A 12850-nucleotide genomic window follows, 5' to 3' on the forward strand; every position below is an offset into this window, starting at 1 on the left:
AATTAGATATTCAACAGATCTTCATGTAATGAGATCCATATCTAAATAGATCTGCATCAAGCCTGCATCTAACTAGATCTGAATCAGATCTGAATCGAATGAGCTTCGCATCATATCAGTATGTAATTAGATACGAATCTAAATAGAACTGCATCTAATTAGGCCTGCAGCAAGTCAGCATCTAATATCCATATCTAAATAGATGTGCATCTAATTAGGCCCTCATCAGACCCGCATCTTATAAGGCCCGTCTCTAAATATATCTGCCTCTAATATGACCCATATCTAAGTAGATGTGCATCTAATTAGGCCCTCGTCAGATAAGCATTTAACAAGGCCGGTCTCTAAATATATCGGCATCTGATTAGACCCGAATGAGACCTGCATCTTATTAGATCTGCTTCTAATTAGAGCTGCATGTAACTAGATCTATTTAGATCTGCATCAATTAGGACCGCATCAGATCTATCATCTAATTATATCCGCATTTGAATAGAATTGTATCTAATTAGGCCTTTATCTAGTCTTCACCTAATTAGGCCCCCATCAGAACTATATCTAATTAGATCCATATCTAAATCTGCATCAGGTCTGCATCTAATTAGACCAGCATCAGTCCTGCATCTAATTAAGTGCGCATGAGATCCGCATCTAAATAGATCTGCATCTTATTAGGCCCGCATCTAAATAGATAGCATCTAATTATATCTGAATCAGGTCTGCATCTTATTACGCCCGCATCAAAACTGCATCTAATTACATCTGCATCTATTTGGAGCTGTAAATAACTAGATATATTCAAATCTTCATCTAATAAGGGCCACATCAGATCTGCATCAAATTAGATCCGCTTCTAAATAGAACTGAATCTAATTAGACAAGCATGAAGTCTGCATCTAATTAGGCTTGCATAAGATCTGTATCTAGCAGATCTGCATCTAATTAGGCTTGCATAAGATCTGCATCTATTAGATCTGAATCAGATCTGCATCTAATTAGAAGGAATCTAAATAGAACTGCATCTACTTAGGCTTGCTGCAAGTCTGAATCTTATTAGGCCGGTATGAATCTGCATCTAATATGATCTATATCTAAATAGATGTGAATCTAATTAGGCCCTCATCAGACATGCATCACCTGCATATAATAAGGCCCGTCTCTAACTACATCTCCATCTAATTAGACAAGCATCAGACCTGCATATAAATAGAATTGCATTTAATTAGGCCCAAACCTAATCAGATCTAAATCAGGTCTGCATCTGATTAGGCCTGAATCAGACCTGCATCTTACTAGATCTGCTTCTAATTAGAATTGCATTTAACTAGATCTATTTAGATCTGCATTAGGCCCGCATCAGGTGTATCATCTAATCACATCCGCATCTAAATAGAATTGCATCTAGTCTGCATATAATTAGCCCTCCCCCATCAGATCTACATCTAATTAGATCCATATCTGAATCTGCATCAGGTCTGCATCTAATTAGACCAGCATCAGTCTTGCATCTAATTAAGCGCGCATGAGATCCGCATCTAAATAGAACTGCATATTATTAGGCCCGCATCTAAATAGATAGCATCTAATTATATCTGAATCAGGTCTGCCTCTTATTACGCCCGCATCAGAACTGCATCTATTTGGAGCTGTAAATAACTAGATATATTCAAATCTGCATGTAATAAGGCCCACATCAGATCTGCATCTAATTAGGCCCCTATCATATCTACATCTAATTAAATCCATATCTAAATCTGCATTAGGTTTGTATCTAACTAGATCAGAATAAGGTCTGCATCTAATTAGGCCAGCATCAGTCCTGCATCTAATGAAGCGCGCATGAGATCCACATCTAAATAGAGCTGCATCTTATTAGGCCCGCATCAGGACTGCATCTAATTACATCTGCATCTATTTAGAGCTGAAAATAACCAGATACATTCAAATCTGCATCTAATAAGGCCCACATCAGATCTGCATCTAATTAGATCCGCATCTAAATAGAACTGCATCTAATTAGATCCGCATCTAATTAGGCCTGCACCAAGTTTGCATCTAATTTGGCCTTTATCAAATCTGCATCAAATTAGATCCACGTGAGCCGTTTATTTTGGAAGTGGGGCCAGTACGTTTTTGAAAAAAAAATTTAGATAATGGTAGTTATAGATAAAACTTGCTATGATCTTTTTTATGCGTAAGCAATTTAAAGTAAAAAAAAAAAAAAAAAAATCAGATTCTAGTATTTTGGAGATGGCTGTTTTAGCTCTTAACAGTATTGAAAATTTGTTGATTTTGAAAGTGGTGCAAGTCGATCTTAGATTGAAATTATTTTTTACCGAATATATCAAGGCAAAATTTAGCTCCGGTTGCTGTATGGAGAAGCAAATGTGGCCGTTTGATATCGTTTTTGAAATCTAGAGTTTTTCTATCTCTCTCTTTCATAATGAAAATCGGTGGTTGTACAATGTTTTATAAATTATAAAAAGTATGTCTTAATTTTGTGTTTCGATAATAATATGTTTACTTCCAACACCGATTGTTCAGTCCAGTGAAAATGATATAAATATCATTGATCATAAATTTTTGTTGTCAGGACGTTCAATTTACCGAACGATCGTGATTTTGGAGTGGTAGAACTGGCAATCCGGAAAACCAATTTATTGTATACTCCCCAGAATTACTGTAAAGTAATACGAAATTGTCGAAAATATAATAAATGTTTAATACATGAAATGAAACGCGGATATTTATTTTCAACCCAACTTCTGGAGAAAGCGGTTTTAAAAAGAAATAAAAATACGGATGGAGAAACCGTCAATTATTTAACTATAATATAGTTATAATATTATTATTATCGAATATAACATTAACGGTTATTATTATTGAAACACAAAATTAAGATATGCTTTTTATTATTTACGAAACACTGTTTTTCCACTGTTATTTATGAAACACTGTAACCACCGATTTTCATTATGAAAGAGAGAGAGATAGATAGAAACACTCTAGATTTCAAAAACGATATCAAACGGCCACATTTGCTTCACCAGCAACTGGAGCTAAATTTTGCCGTAATATATTCGATCATAAATAATTTCAATCTAAGATGGACTTGTAAATTTTCAAAATAAACAGATTTTCTATACTGTTAAGATCTAAACTGCCATCTCCAAAATACTAAAATCTAATTTTTTTTTTTTACTTTAAATTGTTTACGCATAAAAAAGATCATAACAAGTTTTATCTGTACTACCATTATCTCCATTTTTTTCAAAAAGGGACTTGCCGCACTTTCAAAATAAACGGCTCCTATAATATAAAAAAAATGGTTTTCGTGTACTTCGAATATTTGCTTATTCCCACTGATAATAAACTATTATAAAATTTTAAATAATTATTAATAAAGTTTTTTTTGCTTCAATTTGTAATTTTTCATCTGTTTAACATTAAAGATTGAATTTTTGACTATACAGTCTTTTATGAATATACTATATATGGTCTTTTCTTTGCTATTATTAATTTTTAAGCTGAAGTTTCTTTCATATGATACACACACACATAAAACAAATTCCAATAAAAGCTTTTATTAAGATATTCATATTTTAATTCACGTAGAACGAAAATAATTAAATCTAGCGGATATGAAAATTCTTTCAGTCAATAAAATTAAAATAAGCTTTTAAGATTCAGATTTTGAATAATTAATAATGTGCATATTAAAAAAGAAAATAAAGTAAATTATTTAAGACTTATTCGTTTGATGTAACATGCTAGATTTATTTTGCTCATACAATAAATAAGTAACTATACATAATTTATTATTCTGGAGTTTCCATTTCATCGCCAGATCATTGCTATTTTAATTTTTAAGTTATTGTTTGTCTTAATTAATTTAAATCATTAACCATTTGAAACAGTTTGAAACAACTGTCAGATTACGCATAAGTCTATATTTAGAAAAACGATGTTTTGTTTTTTTAAATCTCAAAATCAGTCAAGCTCCAAAACAATGAAAGTTAAAAAAAAAATTATTATTACACACTTTTCGATACCTCTCCTAGCTGTTTCATGTTTATTCCCGTTTTCTTCTTTATACTGCTTCTGGCGATAAGTTTTTATTTTCCTGCCCTTTATTGGCCAGATAGGAAAATTGTGTGTAAGCGGAAATTCGCGCCAATTTGTAACTTTTAGTTTCCTATAAGTCGCCAAACAACTTTCTTTATAATTTTCTAATAACCTTAAAAGCGAAAAATGAATGCCTCAAATGCGATAAATCGCCAATTTTCTGCACGTGCATTTTGTGGCTGCAAAAACCTCAAATCAAAACAACATCATATTCTCACATGATAATATGTGAAACAATTACAACAAAATACTTCGAATATTGGCTGTAGTACCCATCGCATTTATTCTCTATGTATACAGTTAAAAGAAAAATATGGAATGAACTCTAGATATTACAAAGTTAAAAAGAGGTAAAAAAAATGTGTAGTTTGTCAGAACTAAAAAAATATCTGCTGACAAGTAAAAAAAAAAAAAAAAAAAAAAAAAATACGATTTTGACCTGCTTAATAAAGTAGATAATAATTCAAAAAAAAAAAAAAACTGACAAGCTTAAACAAATAAAAAAAATGCACCATCTTTAAAGGACAGTATTTAAAGGTAAACGTTTGGATTTTCATATTAAAAGGTACTAAGAAATAAATGCAAAAATAAATATTCCAAAAAAATAAACCTTCTTTAGAATGGAAAGAAAGCGCAAGTGACAGGCGTAAACAAACATTCTTCTATTCCCATTTCGCCAAATTTGGAGGTGGGCGCAGTAATTTTTTAATAATGCAGTTTATTCTTCCAAGAGCTAAGCTTCATGTATGCCAAATTCCGTTGGATTCTATCGAAGTATGTAATGGGATAATTCAACCAGCGTCTCCCAAAACTTTCACGCATAAAAGTTATTATCCCAGAAAAGGTTTTGCACGGTATTGGTGTACAAAAGTTACGAAATATTTGCCTTTGGCGTGAATTTAACATTTTTACTGAATTTATTGTGATATCTTGTGGTATCCTTGGCGAGTATTTTGGTGATTAATCTCTGTTATGAGCTTAATAATATCGAAAAATCGAATTTGTGCTTTAGAACGCGTTTTTCCCATAACTGCTGGCGAAATCACAAAATCAGAAACTAAATTTAAGCCATTGCGGGCTATCGCATTTATATGTTTGTTCAAAATTTGAAAGAAAGTTATAAATTTTGTGTAAGAATTATATAATAAATTTCACCAGTCCATCTCAAGTAGTTTTTGAGTTAGCCTTGTCTGTCACATATAGTAGGACAGGAAGATATAATTCAAAAATGTGATTTTCGAAATCAGGGAGATCTGAAACGTTAAGATTCGGAAAAATGTCAAGTTCGATTTTTTTTTCTTTGCCAAATTTTGGTTTGGAGGGAGAAAAATGTGCCCAGAATTCATATTCGACTATCTGGTGTTTGCATATTAACCGCATGCTAACGATTCATCGCCAGAAAATCACCAGAGATCGAAGGCTCCATACAATAAAACCACTAGCATGAATCTTGTGAATGGAATGTATTATATTTAATGCACAAATTGGTATTTTAATTATTATTTATTGGTATGGTAATTTGTATTTTAATGCTTTGGAGAATTATAGTGAAAAAAAATAGGGTTTTCTTTACATTACTATGAAGCACACGACACTCAAGTATGGAAATAATAATCTGAGCATTTATGGTATTTATAAATCTTTCCAATATTTTTAGATGAATTTCAAAAAAAAAAAAATTATCAGTTTGTTTTAATATTAGGTAATATGCGATGGAAGGGACGTTGCATGTTTTGTTTTTTCAAATTCATTTAATAAGAATGAAAAAATATTAAGTTGCAATAAACGACATTTCTGAGCTGAAAAAAGTACAATTACAAAATATGTTTACAAAATCAGTGACAATATCAAACCTTCTAACTTGATTGACATGAATTAGAAAACAATCTAATACGTTTAACACATCTACTTTTATCAGTTTTTTTTGTTTAATTTTTTTTTCTTCACTACAGGTGCGAATTTTTCTGTAGTATCTTAGTTAACTACTATAAAAGCGTCGACTCGGTGTTTTTAACAAGATAATCTTGTATCGAATGTACGGCAAAATAAGAAAGTCATTTCAAAATTAAAAAAAAATATGAGGATATTTGCACTAATTTAAGAAAGTTAATCTTAAATTATGAACTTCCTTATTTTATTAAGTCAAATAAAATTAAGGTTTCTTTTTGAAAATACACGAAGGCTTTTTGGAGACGATATCACACTTATAAACTGTACATATAAAAAGTATGACGTTTCAATGACGTCAGCACGTTAACATTGTAGAAAAAATCATGACGACCGTTTGTGAGAAATTAAACGTCACTAATTTATTGGAGTGCGGATTAAAATTCTTTCACTTTTGTAAAATTAACTGCACACATTTAGGCAATGATTTTTTGATGAAGATTTGTAAAATAGATATTGTATCAAAGTGTTCAACCGGATTCAAAAAGTCGAAAGTCTCCATTGAAAAAAATTATATCGGAAGTAGAACAAGTGCGTCGGAAGTACATTACTTTTAAATGAAACAACGACAAAATAAACTAGTTCCTAGAGAGAGTAGTTAATTACTTTTGAATTAAGCTTAGTTCTGAAAGTTTCACAAATCCGGGCCTACCTCATTCGGAAAATTTTTCTCCTCAAAAAGCTTATTATCAATGAATAGAAAAAGCGGATTTTTTAAAAAAGTTTATTGTTAGACGTGAATTTTTATTTTATGTTTTAAAACGAAAATTATGTAATTTTCCAATATTTTGTTTAAAAAAGAATGAACTTTGCCTCCATCATCTTTCACATCAACTCTATTTTGGATAAATCAAAGTCAACTGGCGTATACGCTAAAGCGTTAATGGCTTCCATTTTTGAAAACAGGCAACATATTTAACCCTTAACTGGGGATGTGCGGTCTGTGAGACCGCTAGAGATGGATTTTCAGTCAACCCTATTCTATTTTTAGCTCTATTGAATGGATTGACCCTGTAGCTTCCTGTATTGTGACCTTCAATACACGTTCAATTTATCAACTGATTTCACCGGATGCTTTTAAAAATAATTCAATTATTTCTTCGAGTTACTGTCCCAGTGATAAACAAGGCTTAGCAGATGGCGCTAAAACTTGGGCCCCGAAATATCATCCAGTTTACTAATTCTATTATGAAGCAGTGCTCCAGACACTTTTAAATGAAGCAGTGCTCCAGACACTTTTAAATGAAGCAGTGCCCCAGACACTTTTAAATGAAGCAGTGCTCCAGACACTTAAATGAAGCAGAAAGTGATTTTAATGATAAGAATAATTGTACAGAAGAGTTTTTCGACGAAAGTTCGAATTCAACTGATTCTGATATGTATGTTCAAACATAATTAATTTTTCTATTGATAATTTATTTTGAAAATTTTATTAATATACCAAGAGATATATATATACAGAATTTATAGGTTGATTTTTATAATAGTTCTAAACCTGTATGTTTAACATGCCCTAGAAAACCGTGCTATGAAAGTCACACAAGCCGATAAAAAAAGGGCCAATTTTATCTATTGTCTTTTTTTTATATAATTGTTGAATTTTACATTATATTGTCTTCTATATACCTTCATATACTGTAAAAATAAATATAATTTAAAAAGTAAAAAGTAATATGTTTTTTCAAGAATATTATTTATTGTAACATGTAATTTGAGAAGAAAATGTATGTTCCAACGCATTTACTTTTTCCAATGATAATATATTTTGAAAAATTTCTAAAACATGTCTATATATCAAGAAAAATATCGGCAGAAAATAGTGGCAGTTTTTCATACTAATACATTCATCAGAAAATTTAATTTGAGTGTAAATGAAATGCGGTCTCATAGACCGCACATCCCCAGTTAAGTCCTAAAATTTCACCTCCCCAGTTAAGGGTTAAAAACCTATCGAATGGGATATGATTATTCTCAACACTCATTGGATCATTTGATAAGTATAAAAATCGAAATAATCTGCCTATTTTACTTTTAATATATTGTAAAAAGTAGGAAGTTTCTTAATGTTTTTTTGCGCGATTTCTTTTACATTCCCCTACGTACAGCTCAAAAACAGGTTTGACTGTATTAACAAACGAAACATCGATAAATATAAAAACTATATGCGTATTTTTTTTACTTTTAAAAATTATTAACTTAACTACATAGTTAAACAATTATTCAGATTCCAATTATTAAATGTTATAAATTTATTAATGTATTATCTAATAACTGAAAAAGGTCATAATTTTTGTTTTGAACAAAACATAACTTCTACATGTTCCAGTTGCCAGATGCACGGTAATTTATATAATAAATCGTTTTCTTAAAAACTGCCAAACGACATTTTCTCCCTTCCTACATCATTTATTTCCGGTTCAGCTGTCACACTTTTATTTGCTGAGCTGGCAATAAAATTCGCAGAAAAATTATTCCAAGAAATCAGGAGATAACGCCGGTATAAACAAATCGACGGAACGACAGGAAAGCTCACCTTCAGAAACGATTCTAATCTTTATTTGCTGCGATAAAGTAGTTTCATGTTCTATCCAGACACTTTAAACAGCCAGGACATTCCAGAAAGCTTTTTTATCTGAAAAATAAAGAGCATTGTATAAGATAACACATCGCATGTATTATTTTAGAGTTAATAATCCTCTTAGTAAAAAAAAAAAAAATGAAATGAAATGAAAACAGAAAAATAAAAAATAAGAATTCTAAATGTGTCTATGTGGCCCATTTATAAAGAATAATGTATATTGTTTTTGCGTCATAATTTTATTCTTTTCATATTTGATATTATACAAACAAAAGAATTGTAAGAGAGATAGAGAATTCGAAGTCGCGATTTTGGTTAATTTTTCCTATTTTGTTCCTCTCTGAAATGGAAAATTATGTTTTGGAATTTTAGTTAGTTAGTTTGTTTCTAGATGATAACTTAAAAGCTCAATATCAGGAAGAATAAGATTTGGTTGCCTTTTATTTTAATTGAATCGGCATATTTCTATCGAAATTCGAACTGGAGACATCTGCATCTTTGCTATTATACGTAAGTGAGCATAATAATTCAATTATGCAACTAACTCGACAGATGAAATTTGGCATAAAGTTCTAATATTACAATCTATTATTAGATTTATTAATATTTGTCTTACATTTTGAAATTAATCTGTCAATATACAGTGTCTCACAAAAGTGATGGGACACCTGTGCTTTACAAAAGGAAACTGTAATGAAATAAATTAAAAAAAACATGTACAAATTTTTTGTGGGTGTGTTTCATAATTAAATTTAGTAACAATTATTACATAACACACATTTTGTCAAAATATTAAAATATTAATTTAATAAAAATACAATTGTTTAGAACGGAGCAAAAAATAGCTCATATAAGTGATGGGACTCCATTAGATATGCAACAAAAATCGTCTGAAATAAGCAATAAAAATATTTGTGGTGGTTTTATTTTTACTCAAAAGCAATTGGCAATAATTTATAAAATCGTCTGAAGTATTTCTCTCTAGTTTGTTTTGGATTTTTTGTGTTTTTTAGCTCTGTGCAGCCATGAATGCTAAACGAAAAGAAACTTCGCCTGAAATTTGAAAATTAGTTATTAATTTGCATATTGAACGTGGAAAATCTATGAGAAAAACTGCTGAAACAGTTAACTTGAGTCATTCAACAGTTTTCAATATCATTAAACGACATAAAAAGAATCATATTCTTCAGGATAAAAGAAGACATGGCCGACCATCAAAGCTATCCAATGGAATAAAGCGAATTATCGTTCGAAATATTAAAACAAATCCAAGAAAGAGTGCTCCTAAAGTTGCTGCTTATTTACAAGCATTATATGGAATAATTATTAATCCTGAGACTATTAGAAGGGTAATTCGATCTGCTGGATATCACGGTAGAGTAGCCAGGAAAAAATTCTTTGTAAGTGAAAAGAATAGAAAACTCAGACTAGCTTTCGCAAAATCCAACATAAATAAGAATTCTGATTACAGGAATAAAGTTATATTTGCTGATGAGAGTAAATTTAATATATTTGGTTCTGACGGTAGAATCTTGGTGTGGGGAAAACCCAGGGAAGAATTTCGCAAACAGAACTTGGTGCCAACAGTAAAACATGGTGGAGGAGGAGTTATGGTATGGGGGTGTATGTCGACCGCTGGAGTTGGTAAACTTGCTTTTATTGACAGTATAATGGATCAGTACAAGTATATTGACATTTTAAAGCAAAATTTGAAACATTCAGCACGAAAATTGAACCTTCATAACGATTTTAAATTCTATCAGGACAATGACCCCAAGCACACTGCTTTGAACGTTAGTCACTGACTGCTGTATAACTGTCCTGAAATAATAAAAACGCCACCACAATCTCCAGACTTAAATCCCATAGAGAATATTTGGTAAGAATTGGAATTAAGAATTCGCAAACACACCATTTCTTCAAAACAACAATTAAAATCGGTGCTTCAAGAAGAATGGGGTAAAATCACTCCAGAAATCACAAAAAAATGAGTCGAATCCATCCCAAGAAGATTAAATCATGTTTTAAATGTAAAAGGAAATCCAACAAAATATTAAAACCTTTTAAAAAGTAAAATTTTTGGATAAATATTTGATGGAAAAGTAAGTGTCCCATCATTTATGTGAGCCATTTTTTGCTCCGTTCTAAACAACTGTATTTTTATTAAATTAATATTTTAATTCTTTGACAAAATGTATGTTATGTAATAATTGTTACTAACTTTAAATATGAAACACACCCCAAAATTTTTTGTACATGTTTATTTATTTATTTTATTACAGTTTCTTTTTGTAAAGCACAAGTGTCCCATCACTTTTGTGAGACACTGTATATAATTTGTCGATCTGTCTATTCGCGCTTAGTGGAAAAATATCCTTCAGATTTTACTATACATTATCCATGAAGTTGATGGAATAACTTAAAGAATATTATCCAAAACTATGTTTATCATAAATTTCTGTTGAAAGTGTTGAAATTTATTTTATTTGAAACAGTATTATATGTCCTAATTAAATTCATAAAGTCATCCTCCTAAAAAAATTAAAATTGGACATAATAATTCGTCATTATTGAAACCCAAAAACACAAAAATTTGAATCTCATTTTGAATTATATCTTCGAGAGGGAGATTATTCGTTTTTGTGTCTGTTTATAGGCATTTGAAAACAATATTCACACACACACACACACACACACACACACACACACACACACACACACACACACACACACACACACACACACACACACACGCACACACACTCGCACATCCTCTAATAAAGGCATTATCCCAGAGAGCGCCTTGTATGGTATTGGCGTTTAGCAGTTGTTAAATATTAACTTAGGCTTGAAAATAGCATTTTTATTGGGTCTATCGTTTATCTTTGGCGAGAATATTGGCGAATAATACCTGATGTACAGATAACAGTATTCGAAAATTGAATTTGTATTTTAGGTATGTTTTTCTGAACCGATTGAAACAAAAATTTGACACAGAATTACTCTTATAGTCACAAAATTACATACCAAATTTGATACATTTAAGTTATTGCGGTTTTGAACTATCGCATTCATATGTTTCTGAAAGTACAGACCGACAGACGGTCAACCTGTTTTAGGATTTGGCTTATAATTTGTCAGATTTCTACTCTATAGATGCTAAATCCATGCACCGAATATTATCGATCTAGTTCACTTCACTTCGTAGTTATCGAGTTAACTTATATTTGAGCAGCCGGACAGACAGACTTCCTCTGAACAGATTTTCCCTTACAATTTGACAGAAATCTGCAAATTTCATGTGTAGACCGTATACAACGTTTGAAACGTTTAGCGCAAAGCAGTTTTGAGTTATCTTTGCCACAGACAGACATTTTCCAAGAATGAATTTTTTGAACTCAGAGAAGTATAAAACGTTTAAAATTCGTCAAAATATTGAGTATTACTAAGTTTTGAGTATAAAGTATTGTTTAAAGAATCATTGGAACATAATTTACAAAATTTCATAATAATTTATATATTGATTTTAATTAATTCATATGTGAATTTTTATGGATATTCTAACTCTTACGAAATAAAAGGAATATTAAAAATTCCTTTTGTTTATAATTCATGTACCCGCATTGGATCATTAACTCTTTCCAGCGTAACCCGCATTTCCTCTCAAAAACACAATGTCTTGTCGAATTAATCAGCTGAAGTGCACTTGTTGAAGGTAAACTTCCTGAGGGCGAGGAATTTATTTTATTCGAAAACAATAACAGTTTATTGTTTGCTTAGTATTTTCTCGTGGGATTTTCGAATAAAAGGAGAATGAATGTTTTATTTTTCCGTTAAAAACTCTTATCGATTTTTTTTATCGTCTTCTATAAATAAAATTCCATTACAAAGAATTTGTTACAAAATTTCTTATATTTTATTTAAAATTAAGAGAAATTTAATTAATGATTTTTCTAAGAATACTTGAAAGAAAATCAATGCACTGAAAAAGTGTGAAGAACAAGATTTTTTTTTGATTAAAAAAACATTTCAAAGTAATTTCAGTATTTGCAACAATTACTGATACATGCACATAGAACATATTTGCTATAGAAAAATTTAATTTATTAATATTGTATCTGGCAACCAAATATGCTGGATGTCTTACTTTGGATTTTTCCACTCACAAGATATTCAGTTGATTGTAAAATTATTTGACTC

The 12850-nt window shown here is 30.6% G+C and overlaps 1 protein-coding gene across 1 annotated transcript in view; it reads right to left on the minus strand.

The window, feature by feature from the left end:
- LOC129973074 (A-kinase anchor protein 13-like) overlaps positions 1–12850 on the minus strand; it is a 403154-nt gene that overhangs the window by 208393 nt on the left and 181911 nt on the right. Inside the window, exon 2 of the mRNA XM_056087445.1 lies at positions 8606–8704. The gene's annotated coding sequence lies outside the window, so the exon portion shown is untranslated. The remainder of the gene's footprint in view (positions 1–8605; positions 8705–12850) is intronic.

Source organism: Argiope bruennichi, chromosome 6 (assembly GCF_947563725.1).
Source record: "Argiope bruennichi chromosome 6, qqArgBrue1.1, whole genome shotgun sequence".
NCBI lineage: Eukaryota > Metazoa > Arthropoda > Arachnida > Araneae > Araneidae > Argiope > Argiope bruennichi.